The following is a 13,183-nucleotide window of genomic DNA, read 5'->3' as shown; positions in this document are numbered from 1 at the left end:
TCCTTTTATCACTTGTGCCTGCAGCATTTTGCATGAAATTCAGTGGCTTCAATATTATTTTAGGAATCCCAACATATAGCATATTCCAGAAATCTAAATAGCTTGCTCTACTTAAATCACTTGGAGTGAGAAATGCTTTAAGTTGATGTACTAATCTCAACTTATAAAAAAAAGAAGATTTGTAACAGAGTAGACATGGGAGTGGAGAATATGAAAAAGGATCTGCAAAAGTTGGAAGAATGGTCTAATGTCTGGCAACTAAAATTAAATACAATGAAGTGCAGAGTGATGCATTTGGGGAGTAGAAATATAAGGGAGATGTATGTACTGGGAGCAAGAGGCTGATATGCATGGACGAGGTGAAGGACCTCGGAATGATAGTTTCTGCGGATCTGAAGGTGAGAAAAACAGTGTGACAAGGCAATGTCTGTAGCCAGAAGAATGTTAGGCTGTACAGAGAGGCATAAGCGGCAGAAGAAAGGAGGCGTTGATGCCTCTGTTCAGGTCATTGGTGAGCACCCACTTGGAGTATTGTGTTCAGTTTTAGAGGCCATATCTGGCTAAGGATATAAGAACACTTGAAGTGGTCCAGAGGAAGGTGACAAAAATGATAGGGGGGTCTGCACTAAAAGACATACAAGAAGAGACTAGAAGACCTGAATATGTATACTCTAAGAGGAGAGTAGGGATGATATGATACAGACATTTAAGTACTTGATATTAATATAGAACCTAATCTTTTCCAGATAAGGGAAAATGGTAAAACTAGATGATGTAAATTGAGGTTGCAGGGTGGTAGACTTAGGAGTAATGTTAGGAAATTATTTTTCATGGAGAGGATGGTGGATGCCTGGAATGCCCTCCCGAGGGAGGTGGTGGAGATGAAAATGGTGACGGAATTCAAAAAAGCATGGGCTGAACTAAAGGATCTCTAATTAGAAGATGGATGGTGTAAAATGAAGAACTAAGGCTGGTACTGGGCAGACTTGTGCAATCAGTTTAGGATGAGCTTGAGAGGTCTTTGATGGGAGCCCCAGCAATTTGAAATAAGAGGACGGTGCTGGGCAGACTTTCATGGTCTAAATTCCGCAAATGATGAGATGGTTTGGATAGGCTCTAGAGTGAGCTTCGACGGAAACTCCAGTAGTTGGAACCACAGGACAATACCGGGTGGACCTCAAAGGTCTATGGCCCAGAAATAACAAAGCAAAAAGATGCTTTTAATTTAATCATGAAATTGTAATGCATATAATTAATTATAGGGCAAACTGGATGGAACTTTCAGGTCTTTTATCTGTTGTCATTTACTATGCTATTATTCTCCTTTGGAGTTTTCCAGCTTGTGGTTTTATCGAATATCTTGAATCACCACACCTAGGTAATGAATGAGGATATGCTTAAAAACATTCATAACAGAATAAGGAGGCAAATAACCAGTCTGTTATGAATTGCCATTGTCTCTGTTTTTTTAAAAGGTTAATTGATAATCTCTTCAAGTTGAACTATAATCTTAGACCAGCCTTAAAGAAAAAAAACCAGACAAACAACAGAATGTCACCTGCATAGATTCTAAAATTGATTCCCATTGTTTGTAACTTAGCATATAACAGGGACATAATGTATATTGGACAATGTAGTTGATAGTACCAGAACCTCAGATATGCCATAGGGTGGGTGATAATAGCTTGAAAGCTCATTTCCAAACTTTACCTGCAGCAGTCTGTCATTTAAGAAGAAGTCATACCACTTTAACATAACCCCTCCCACCCCTAACTCAAAAACAGGACAGTAAAAAGTGACCTTAGTGTGTGCTTATATGGGTCATTCTAGTACACTAAGTCCATTTTTACTGCATGGATAAAATGGCCACTTATACTTTTTTTAAAAATTAATGGTCATGTGCTAATTTTATTTTAAAAAATAACTAAATACAATACTGTTGGCATAGGAGAACCATAGAGTGAGCATAGAGCAGATACTGTTGCAAGACCGTATCTGGCGAAGGACACAAAAAGGCTTGAAGGGGCTTAGAGGAGGGCGACGAAAATGATAGGAGGTTTGAGACAAAAGACGTATGAGAGAGTGGAAGCCCTGAATATGTATACCTTAGAGGAAAGGAGGGACAGGGGAGATATGATTCAGACGTTCAAATACTTGAAATGTATTAACGTAGAACAAAATCTTTTCCAGAGAAAGGAAAATGGTAAAAACAGAGGACATAATTTGAGGTTGAGGGGTGGTAGACTCAAAAGCAATGTAAGGAAATTCTTCTTTACAGAGAGGGTGGTGGATGCCTAGAATGCGCTTCTGAGAAAGGTGGTGGAGATGAAAACGGTGACATAAGAACATAAGAATTGCCACTGCTGGGTCAGACCAGTGGTCCATCGTGCCCATGTGGCAGCCCTTAGGTGAAAGACCAGTGCCCTAACTGAGACTAGTCTTATCTGCATACTTTCTGATTCAGCAGGAACTTGTTTAACTTTGTCTTGAATCCCTGGAGGGTGTTTTCCCTATAAAAGCTTCCGGAAGAGCGTTCCAGTTTTCTACCACTCTCTGGGTGAAGAAGAACTTCCTTACATTTGTACGGAATCTATCCCCTTTTAACTTTAGAGAGTGCCCTCTCATTCTCTCCACCTTGGAGAGGGTGAACAACCTGTCTTTATCTACTAGGTCTGTTCCGTTCATTATCTTGAATGTTTCGATCATGTCCCCTCTCAGTCTCCTCTTTTCAAGGGAGAAGAGGCCCAGTTTCTCTAATCTCTCACTGTACGGCAACTCCTCCAGCCCCTTAACCATTTTAGTCGCTCTTCTCTGGACCCTTTTGAGTAGTACTTTATCCTTCATGTATGGCGACCAGTGCTGGACGAAGTATTCCAGTTGAGTGTGTACCATGGCCCAGTATAGCCTCATGATAACCTTCTCCGATCTGTTCGTGATCCCCTTCTTAATCATTCCTAGCATTTTGTTCGCTCTTTTCGCTACCACCGCACATTGCACGGACAGCTTAAGAACATAAGAACATAAGCAGTGCCTCCGCCGGGTCAGACCATAGGTCCATCCTGCCCGGCAGTCCGCTTCCGCAGCGGCCCAAACAGGTCACGACCTGTCTGAATCATCAGAAGGGGCTCCCTTGCCACCTTGGTTTCTCATTGAAGTCCTATCTTCCCATCGTAGTCCTAACCCTCCGGTCTTGCACATGCACGACCTGTTGGGTTTCTATACTTATTACCTGGTTAGCTTTCTATACTTGTGTTACATCCCAGCTCCTCCCTCAGTATCCCACGATCCCTTTATCCCTCAGGAATCCATCCAATCCCTGTACCGTACTCTGCCTGATCACTTCCTCCGGTAGCGCATTCCAAGTGTCCACGACCCTTTGGGTGAAAAAAAACTTCCTTGCATTTGTTTTGAACCTATCTCCCTTCAGTTTCTCCGAATGCCCCCTCGTACTTGTTGTCCCCTTCAGTCTGAAGAATCTGTCCCTATCCACCTTCTCTATGCCCCTCATGATCTTGAAGGTCTCTATCATATCTCCCCTGAGCCTCCTTTTTTCCAGAGAGAAGAGCCCCAGCCTATCCAACCTCTCGGCGTATGGGCAGTGTTCCAGCCCTTTTACCAGTTTCGTTGCTCTCCTTTGGACTCTCTCAAGTACCGCCATGTCCTTCTTGAGGTGTGGCGACCAATACTGAACGCAGTATTCCAGATGTGGACGCACCATCGCTCGATACAATGGCATGATGACTTCCCGCGTCCTGGTTGTTATGCCCCTCTTTATGATGCCCAGTATCCTGTTGGCTTTTTTCGAGGCTGCTGCGCACTGTGCAGATGGCTTCAGTGATGCATCCACCAGCACACCCAAGTCTCTCTCAAGTCTGCTGTCTCCCAACAATGCCCCCCCCAATTTGTAGTTGAACAACGGGTTCTTTTTCCCTATATGCATGACCTTGCATTTTTCCACGTTAAAGCGCATTTGCCATTTGTTTGCCCAGTCTTCCAGCTTGTCCAGGTCCCTTTGCAGGTCCTCACACTCCTCCCTGGACCTAACTCTACCGCACAGTTTGGTATCGTCTGCAAATTTTATAACCTCGCACTTTGCCTCCTTTTCCAGGTCATTGATAAATATGTTGAAGAGTAACGGCCCCAGCACCGATCCCTGTGACACACCGCTCGTGACTCCCCGTCAGTCAGAATATTGGCCTTTCACTCCGACCCTCTGCAATCTACCCGACAACCAGTGCTTGATCCATCTGTGCACATCCCCTCCCACCCCGTGGTTCCACAGCTTCCTAAGCAGCCTTTCATGTGGCACCTTGTCGAAAGCCTTTTGAAAATCGAGGTAAATGATGTCTATGGGTTCCCCATTGTCCACCCGACTGCTTATTCCCTCAAAGAAGTACAGAAGGTTCGTTAGGCACGACCTTCCCTTACAGAATCCGTGCTGGCTTGTTCTCAGTAGGCCATTCCTCTCGATGTGCTCGCAAATGCCGTCCTTGATCATAGCTTCCACCATCTTCCCTATAATTGAAGTCAGGCTCACCGGCCTGTAGTTCCCGGGGTCACCCCTCGATCCCTTCTTGAAGATAGGTGTGACATTCGCCAATTTCCAGTCCTCTGGTACCTCACCAGTTTTCAAGGATAGGTTGCAAACATGCTGGATTGTGCCCGCTATTTCTTGTCTTAGTTCCTTCAGAACCCTTGGGTGGATCCCGTCTGGGTCCGGTGATTTGCCGCATTTTAACCTGTCTATCTGTTTGAGGACATCCTCCTTACTTACCTCTATGTGCTCCAATTTTTCGGCCTGTTCCCCACTCATGAGCTCCTCTGAGTCCGGTATATTAGATGTGTCTTCACTCGTGAAAACCGATGAGAAGAACGTGTTCAACCTCTCAGCTACCTCTTTATCCTCCTTAATCACTCCCTTCCTATCCCCATCGTCCAACGGCCCCACCTCCTCTCTCGCTGGTCGCTTCCCCTTTACGTAACTGAAGAATGCCTTGAAATTTTTCGCCTCCCTGGCCAGCCCCTCTTCGTATTCCCCTTTCGCTTTTCTAACCTCTTGGTGGCATTCCTTTTGGCATTTCCTGTGCGCCTGGTGATTTTCCTCCATTGGGTCCTTTTTCCATCTCCGGAAGGATACTTTTTTGTCATTTATTGCCCTCTTTACTTCAGTTGACATCCAAACCGGGTCCTTTGATCGCTTGTTCTTGCAGCCTTTCCTGAAACTGGGGACGTACATTCTTTGTGCTTCCTGCAGGGTGTCCCTGAATAGGGTCCAGGCGCTTCCCACAGTCTCCATCCTAAAGATGTTTCTGAGCTTCCTCCCCACCATTTCCCTCATAGCAACATAGTTCCCTTTCTTGAAGTTGAGCGCAGTTGTTGCGATCCTCCTTACTATGGGTGTCCCCCTTTCTAATGTGAATCTGATCACGTTGTGATCACTGTTGCCTAGTGGTCCTCCCACTTCTACCCCTTGCAGGCCCCCCTAATCCGTTTAGGATGAGGTCAAGAGTAGCACCCCCTCGCGTCGGTTCTTTGACTAGTTGCTCCATGAAGCAGTCCCTCATAGCTTCTACAAATCCTGTTTTCCTAGTGCAGTTGGAGTGACCCGTACTCCAGCCTATTCCCGGGTAGTTGAAGTCCCCCATCACTGTTACACTTCCAGTCCTGCATTCCTGTCTCAATTCCGCTTCCAAGTCGTGTCCGACTCCTTCTGGCGTACCAGGTGGGCGATAGTACAGCCCCAGTTTTATGCCTGCACCCTTGTTTCCCGGCAATTTGACCCATAGCGATTCCAGCCCCTCTGCCTTCGTTGCCATATCCATCCCGACCGAGTGGATAGAGTCCTTTATATATAGTGCTATGCCTCCCCCCTTCTTGTGGGTCCTGTCCCTCCTGTAGAGCTTGTACCCCGGCAGCGCCACATCCCATTGATTTTCCTCTGTCCACCAGGTTTCTGCAATTCCAATTATATCTAGGTCCTCCCCCTTGGCCACGACTTCTAGTTCACCCATCTTGGCCATGAGGCTTCTTGCATTTGCGTATAAGCACCGCAGGTCCCGTAGGTCCCGTCGTTTTTCCTCCACCTCTGCATTTACCTGGGCCGCCTGCCCTTGGATTTCGGGCAGTTCTCCCGTTCCCTGTGCTTCTGCTTTGCCCTCAGCCTTTACCCTCTTAGCTTTCAGCTTCCCCACATTCCCGCCACCCCACTTCCCCGCTTTTCCTCTGGGTTTTCTAGCCCTACCGGCCCCCTCCTGGGCTATCATCCCTTGAGCCTCTGTTTGATCCCCCTCGCCTTGTGGTACCTCTATATTGCCCTCAGCTTTCGCCCTCGTGCCACCCAGTCCCCCTGTGTCTCCATGCCCCTTAGTCTTCTCCCAGCAAGCTCCCTTTACCTGATGTTTCCCTCGCTGTCTGATCATAAGATCCTCCTGTCCCTCTGCTTCCTCCCTGCAGTCAGCCCGTTCAGCATCTGTTCTGGATACTGTTGTCCGAAGCGTCAACATCAGATCAGCTGTCGGCTTTCCCCCTCTCCTCAGTTTAAAGCCCTCTCGATCTCCTTCCTCACATTGGCTGCCAGTAGTCTAGTTTTCGCTGTGCTCAGGTGCAGGCCGTCCCGCCGGTAGAGCTTGCTCTTTCCCCAGAAGGACGTCCAGTTCCTCACAAAGTGGAAGCCCTCCTCCTGGCACCATCTCCTCAACCATGCATTCACAGCCTGGAGGTCTGCCTGCCTCTTTGCATCTGCTCTCGGTACAGGCAGGATCTCCGAGAATGCTATCCTCCGTGTGCTCCGCTTCAGCTTTCGTCCCAGGACCCTGAACTGGTCAGTCAGTGTGGCCATGCTGAAGTTCCTCCGGCTCACATCATTCGTTCCGACGTGGATTATTACCGCAGTCTCCTCTGTCTCTGCTCCATCCAGGATCCTCTCGATCCTATCAGTGATGTCTCGTGTATTGGCCCCTGGGAGACAAGTCACTAGCCGGTCCTCCCATCCTCCAGCTACGTGACTGTCTACCTCTCTCAAGATCGAGTCTCCCACCACAATAGCAGACTTCCCTTTCCTCAGCAACATCCTCTGCCTCAGGTCCGTGTCCTTGGTGTAGTGCGGTGTCTCTCCCTCGGGGTCCCGGTGAGTTGCGGTCTCCTCCTCTTGCGTGGTTCCTCCGCTAGGTCCTTCCCCGGTGTCGCCTTGTGGATCCTGGGTCTCGTCTACCGACATCCGTCTGTGCAGCTGCTGGTCCCGTTCCTCCACCTTCCTATAGGCCTCCTCGAAGAATCTCTCGAGGTCTCTCACCTGGTCCACAATGGGGCCTGCTCCGTCTGTGTTCTGGGTTGACCAGCTCGTCTCCTCTGTGGTGCGCAGTCCCTCCAGTTCCTGGACCCTGACCCTCAATCTGCCGACCTCCATCCTCAGGCTTTCCAGTTCCTGACACCGACTGCATATGTACTCCCGCCTTCCCAAGGGGAGGTAGTCGTACATATTGCACTCTGTGCAGTATACCGGAAAGTACCTCTGGGATCCTGGGTCCTCCATCGCTCTCGTAAAGTGCTGGTGTGCTCCTGCTGATTGGAGCCTGTTATTTTGTTAGCTTCAGAATCCAACTGTCGTCACTGCAGGCGCTTCACAAAGGCGCGCCGAACGGCTGAGCGCCGTTGGCGCTGTGCTCTTTTAAATGTTCCCTTTCAGTCAGGGAGGGGGGCGGAGCAGGGCTCCCAAGCTGCCTCTCTTCGGGAACAATCTGGATACGCTGTCTCCCGCTGGTGGCCTGAAAGGGGGCCCGGCTGGCTGCTGTGCTCTTTTAGATGTTCCCTTTCGGTCAGGGAGAGGGGCGGAGCAGGGCTCCCACGCTGCCTCTCTTCGGGAACAATCTGGATATGCTGTCTCCCGCTGGTGGCCTGAAAGGGGGCCCGGCTGGCTGCTGTGCTCTTTTAGATGTTCCCTTTCGGTCAGGGAGAGGGGCGGAGCAGGGCTCCCACGCTGCCTCTCTTCGGGAACAATCTGGATACGCTGTCTCCCGCTGGTGGCCTGAAAGGGGGCCCGGCTGGCTGCTGTGCTCTTTTAGATGTTCCCTTTCGGTCAGGGAGAGGGGCGGAGCAGGGCTCCCACGCTGCCTCTCTTCGGGAACAATCTGGATACGCTGTCTCCCGCTGGTGGCCTGAAAGGGGGCCCGTCTGGCTGCTGTGCTCTTTTAGATGTTCCCTTTCGGTCAGGGAGAGGGGCGGAGCAGGGCTCCCACGCTGCCTCTCTTCGGGAACAATCTGGATACGCTGTCTCCCGCTGGTGGCCTGAAAGGGGGCCCGGCTGGCTGCTGTGCTCTTTTAGATGTTCCCTTTCGGTCAGGGAGAGGGGCGGAGCAGGGCTCCCACGTTGCCTCTCTTCGGGAACAATCTGGATATGCTGTCTCCCGCTGGTGGCCTGAAAGGGGGCCCGGCTGGCTGCTGTGCTCTTTTAGATGTTCCCTTTCGGTCAGGGATAGGGGCGGAGCAGGGCTCCCACGCTGCCTCTCTTCGGGAACAATCTGGATATGCTGTCTCCCGCTGGTGGCCTGAAAGGGGGCCCGGCTGGCTGCTGTGCTCTTTTAGATGTTCCCTTTCGGTCAGGGAGAGGGGCGGAGCAGGGCTCCCACGCTGCCTCTCTTCGGGAACAATCTGGATACGCTGTCTCCCACTGGTGGCCTGAAAGGGGGCCCGGCTGGCTGCTGTGCTCTTTTAGATGTTCCCTTTCAGTCAGGGAGAGGGGCGGAGCAGGGCTCCCACCCTGCCTCTCTTTGGGAACAATCTGGATACGCTGTCTCCCGCTGGGAGACTTCATTGACTTGTCGACCATTGACTTGTCGACCAGTACTCCCAAGTCTCTTTCCTGGGGGTCTCTCCAAGTACTGCACAGGACATCCTGTATTCGTGTATTAGATTTTTGTTACCGACATGCATCACCTTACACTTATCCATGTTAAACCTCATTTGCCATGTCGCAGCCCATTTCTCGAGCGTGTTTATGTCACGTTGCAGGTCTTCACAATCCTCCTGCGTCTTCACTACTCTGAATAACTTTGTATCATCTGCAAATTTAATCACCTCACTTGTTGTATCAATTTCCAGGTCATTTATAAATATGTTGAAGAGCATGTGTCCAAGCATCGAACCCTGCGGCACTCCACTCATGACGCTTTTCCAGTCTGAGTATTGTCCATTTACCCCCACTCTCTGTTTCCTATCTGACAGCCAGTTTTTAATCCATGTGAGTATTTCACCCTCGATTCCATGGCTCGCAATTTTTCGAAGTAGTTGTTCATGCGGGACATTGTCGAACGCCTTCTGAAAATCCAGATATACAATACCGACCAGGTTGCCCTTGTTTATCTGCCTGTTTACACCCCCAAAGAAATTCAGCAAGTTTGTCAAGCAAGATCTTCCCTTGCTGAAGCAGTTCTGGCTGGTCCTCATTAGATTGTGTCCGTCAAAGTGATCAATGATGCGGTCCTTTATCAGCCCCTCTACCATCTTTCCTGATACCGAGGTTAGACTCACCGGTCTGTAGTTTCCCGGATCTCCCCTCGAACCTTTCTTGAAGATCGGCGTAACATTCACCACTTTCTAGTCTGCCGGAATCCTTCCTGATTTGATCAACAGATTGGCTGTTAGTTGAAGCAGTTCAGCTATAGCCCCTTTCAGTTCCTTGATTACCCTCGGAAGGATGACATCCGGTACCGGGATTTATCATTTTTAAGCCTATCAATCTGCCTGCATACCTCTTCTAGACTGACCGTCAACCCTGTCAGTTTCCCATCTTCATTTCCTGTGTATAGCCTGTCGGCTTCCGGTATGTTGTGTATATCCTCTTTGGTAATACAGACGCAAAAAAATGTGTTCAGTTTGTCGGCGATGGCTTTGTCCTCCTTTAGCACTCCCTTTATTCCATGATCATCCAACTGCCTCACCGCTTCCTTCTTGGGTCATTTCCCCTTTTTATATTGAAAGAACGACTTGAAGTTTTTTGACTCCTTGGCTATTTTTTCCTCTTAGTTCAAAAAAGTGTGGGATGAACACAGAGGATCTAGAATCAGAAAAAGAAAAGAATAGTAAATATTGAAGAACTAAGGCCAGTACTGGGCAGACTTGCATGGTCTGTGTCTGTATATGGCCGTTTGGTGGAGGATGGGCTGGGGAGGGCTTCAATGGCTGGGAGGGTGTAGATGGAACGGAGTGAGTTTTGACGAAGACTTCAGTAGTTGGAACCTAAGAACAGTACCGGGCAAAGCTTTGGATTCTTGCCCAGAAATAGCTAAGAAGAAGAAAAAAAAACCCAACAAATTTTTAGATTTAATTAGGTTGGGCAGATTAGATGGACCATTTGGGTCTTTATCTGCTGTCATCTACTATGTTACAGTCTGGATGGAGAAAAAAGCCTCAGAGTAAAGTGGCAGTCAGTCCACAATGAATGTACTGCTGCCATAAAATAAGTCATAGACATATTAAAAACTCCAACCAGTTCATCATAAATCTTGCAGCACAGCTGACACACTCACTGCCAGGTTAAAGGTGTCCATAAGGGGACTTATCTGACATGGTTCTGTATATCCAGGCTTTTCACAACAACAAAAAATCTTCCAACTGCTTGCCACGGATCAGTCACCTTTCAGATGAAACCTATTAGTGCATGGCCATTAGTACATGAGATCTGTATATCATCCATTATGTAAGCCAATGTATTCCTCGTGCCGGGAAAATTAAAGAGGTACGAGGGAAGGGAATGGGTGCACACGCATGGCAGGGGGGGGGGTCATAAAGGAGTGGATATGCAGAGAGAAGGACGGGTGCCGTTGTCACCAAGACAGCACCCAGGGCGGATACTCCCCCTCTTATTATGCTACTCAGCTACTGGGTGTATCATATTTATGCCAGGGATTTCTTGGCCTGAGTGTGCCTAAGTCCAAACCTGGCATCTACATGGGCATGTAGTCCCAGAAAGGGCAACCCCCACCCCATTTTTTATTTTATTTTTTTTAAGAAAACTCATAGAAGTCATTCCCGGTCCAATGCCAAAGCTAGGGAAATCTCCAACGTTGCTTTGACCACTGACTCAGACTCTGAAGTCTCCAAGATATCAGAAATGTTCAAACCATCCCCCTCTATGAGAAGGAGACATCAGAGCCGAAGCTGGACACCAATCCACCTGGCAACAGTGTTTGGGCAGCTGTTAACTCCCCGATTCCTGGAAGCTTCAGTCTTTCATGGCTAATAAAGGCATCTATTGATCCTGCAGTTGGGGTAGAAGAGCGAGTAGAGGATTCTGAGAAGGAAAAAAACCCTTGCTTTCTACTTCTTCACCAAAATGAAAAGCATGGTCAGGAAACAACACTATGCTGCCATAATCTTGACTCCCCTTCCCTCCCCCAAATCTGCTTTCAATTTCTCTGTTTCCTTCACTTGGAACATTAACCATGCACGCTTAATGGTGGTGGTTTACTGTGTGAATCCAGAGAATAGCAATTGGACTGAGATCAGAAGGCAGGCGTGGGTTTCCTCCAACTTGTTTGGTTTTACCAGAGCCATTCAGGAATTTGGGATGGCGAGATTCAAAAGCAACGTGACCAAGACAATGAAAGGGTACGAGTTTATATTGGCAAAAATGCAAGGTGAAGCTCCTTCTAAAACACTGGTGGCAACTGCCAAAGAGGCAAAGGAGAAGGCAAGAGAGACTGCTCTGGCTGCTACTGAAAAAGCCAAGGACCTGGCTAGCAAAGCTGCCAGCTCCCAAAAGCAACAGGATGTGTGAAGAAGCCCTCCGCAATGCTACTAACCTTGTACATGTGGAACTTCCCATTGTGTTTTATTGCAAGATGGAAGCCTGACTAGAGAAAAAAGAATCATACTTTGAAATATAATTTTTCATTAAAAATTTTCTTACTGTGAAAAAAATAAAAATAAAAATTTTCCCGATTTCCATGGGTTTGATCCAACAACCTCAGGGTGCTGAGGCTGTAGCTCTAACCATTGTGTCACTCTAGAAATCATAATGTGGTAAAAGTGAGCCAAGAACAGGACAATCAAGCCATTATGACATCACTGATGAGGTTGGCTCTTAGACATTGGTGGAATGAGGCATTATGACATCACAATGCCAGCTCTGGTTACTAGAGACAGAAACTTTTCACACTATTTATTCATTCAGTTTTCTATACCCAGGGGAGCTCAGAACAGTTTACATGAATTTATTCAGGTACTCAAGCATTTACCCAGTGGGCTCACAATCTATCTAATGTACCTGGGGCAATGAGGGGATTAAGTGATTTGCCCAGGGTCACAAGGAGCAGTGTGGGTTTGAACCCACAACCTCAGGATGCTGAGGCTGTAGAGTTAACCACTGCACCACACTCTCCCTGGTATGGCAGTTTTGTACTATATCAGATTCCTGTATCCATAGTACTGTCTTAGAATCCAGTCTTGACAGCGCACCATTAATATACTGCCAGTCTTTCTTCAAATATTTCACATCAAAACTACACATTTTGACATTTTTAACCAACGAAGGTCTTGGGAGTTGTGAAAGAAAAATGACAATGAAATACTAATTTAATAATGATCAGTCCATGGCTTAGTAACATTGTTCAAAGTCATGTGGGTCAACTGCTGAGAACTTAACTGCAAACATTAACAACAGATCAATGGTGCGACCTTTTGAATCTGTTGAAAATGAATCATTTGTTTAAGACCCAAAGCAGACACTGAATAAAAAAAAAAAAAAGAAATCATTAACCAGCAGAATAGTTGGGATTTCATCAACATGTATACTGAGGTTTCCCATAACAACTAATTAGATATCTCACAATGAAGAGCTTAAAAGCCACTCTAAAAATAACATTATTTCAGGAAGTACTTTTAGGGAGCAATTCTGTAATGGGGAGCACATCGATGCTGCTCGCCGAGTGCCAAATTTATGACAACACCTGGGCACCGAGATTTTGCTTTTCGGAAACTCATTAAGACATTACTGTCTCAAAAGTAGAAATAAATAATGGAGGGATTATGTGATGGAAGAGTTATGCAACTGATTCCTTAAAAATTATTCTGCTTGTATATAAGTAGTATGAGCACATTATATATTGTGTATGTAATAAGGGGCTGATTCTATGGGCTCCTTTTACAAAGGTGCGCTAGCGGTTTTAGCATGCGCTAGCTGCTACAG

This window comes from Geotrypetes seraphini, chromosome 3 (genome assembly GCF_902459505.1).
Source record: "Geotrypetes seraphini chromosome 3, aGeoSer1.1, whole genome shotgun sequence".
Lineage (NCBI taxonomy): Eukaryota > Metazoa > Chordata > Amphibia > Gymnophiona > Dermophiidae > Geotrypetes > Geotrypetes seraphini.
The sequence above is the reverse complement of the archived record's forward strand: the minus strand, read 5'-3'. Positions refer to the sequence as shown.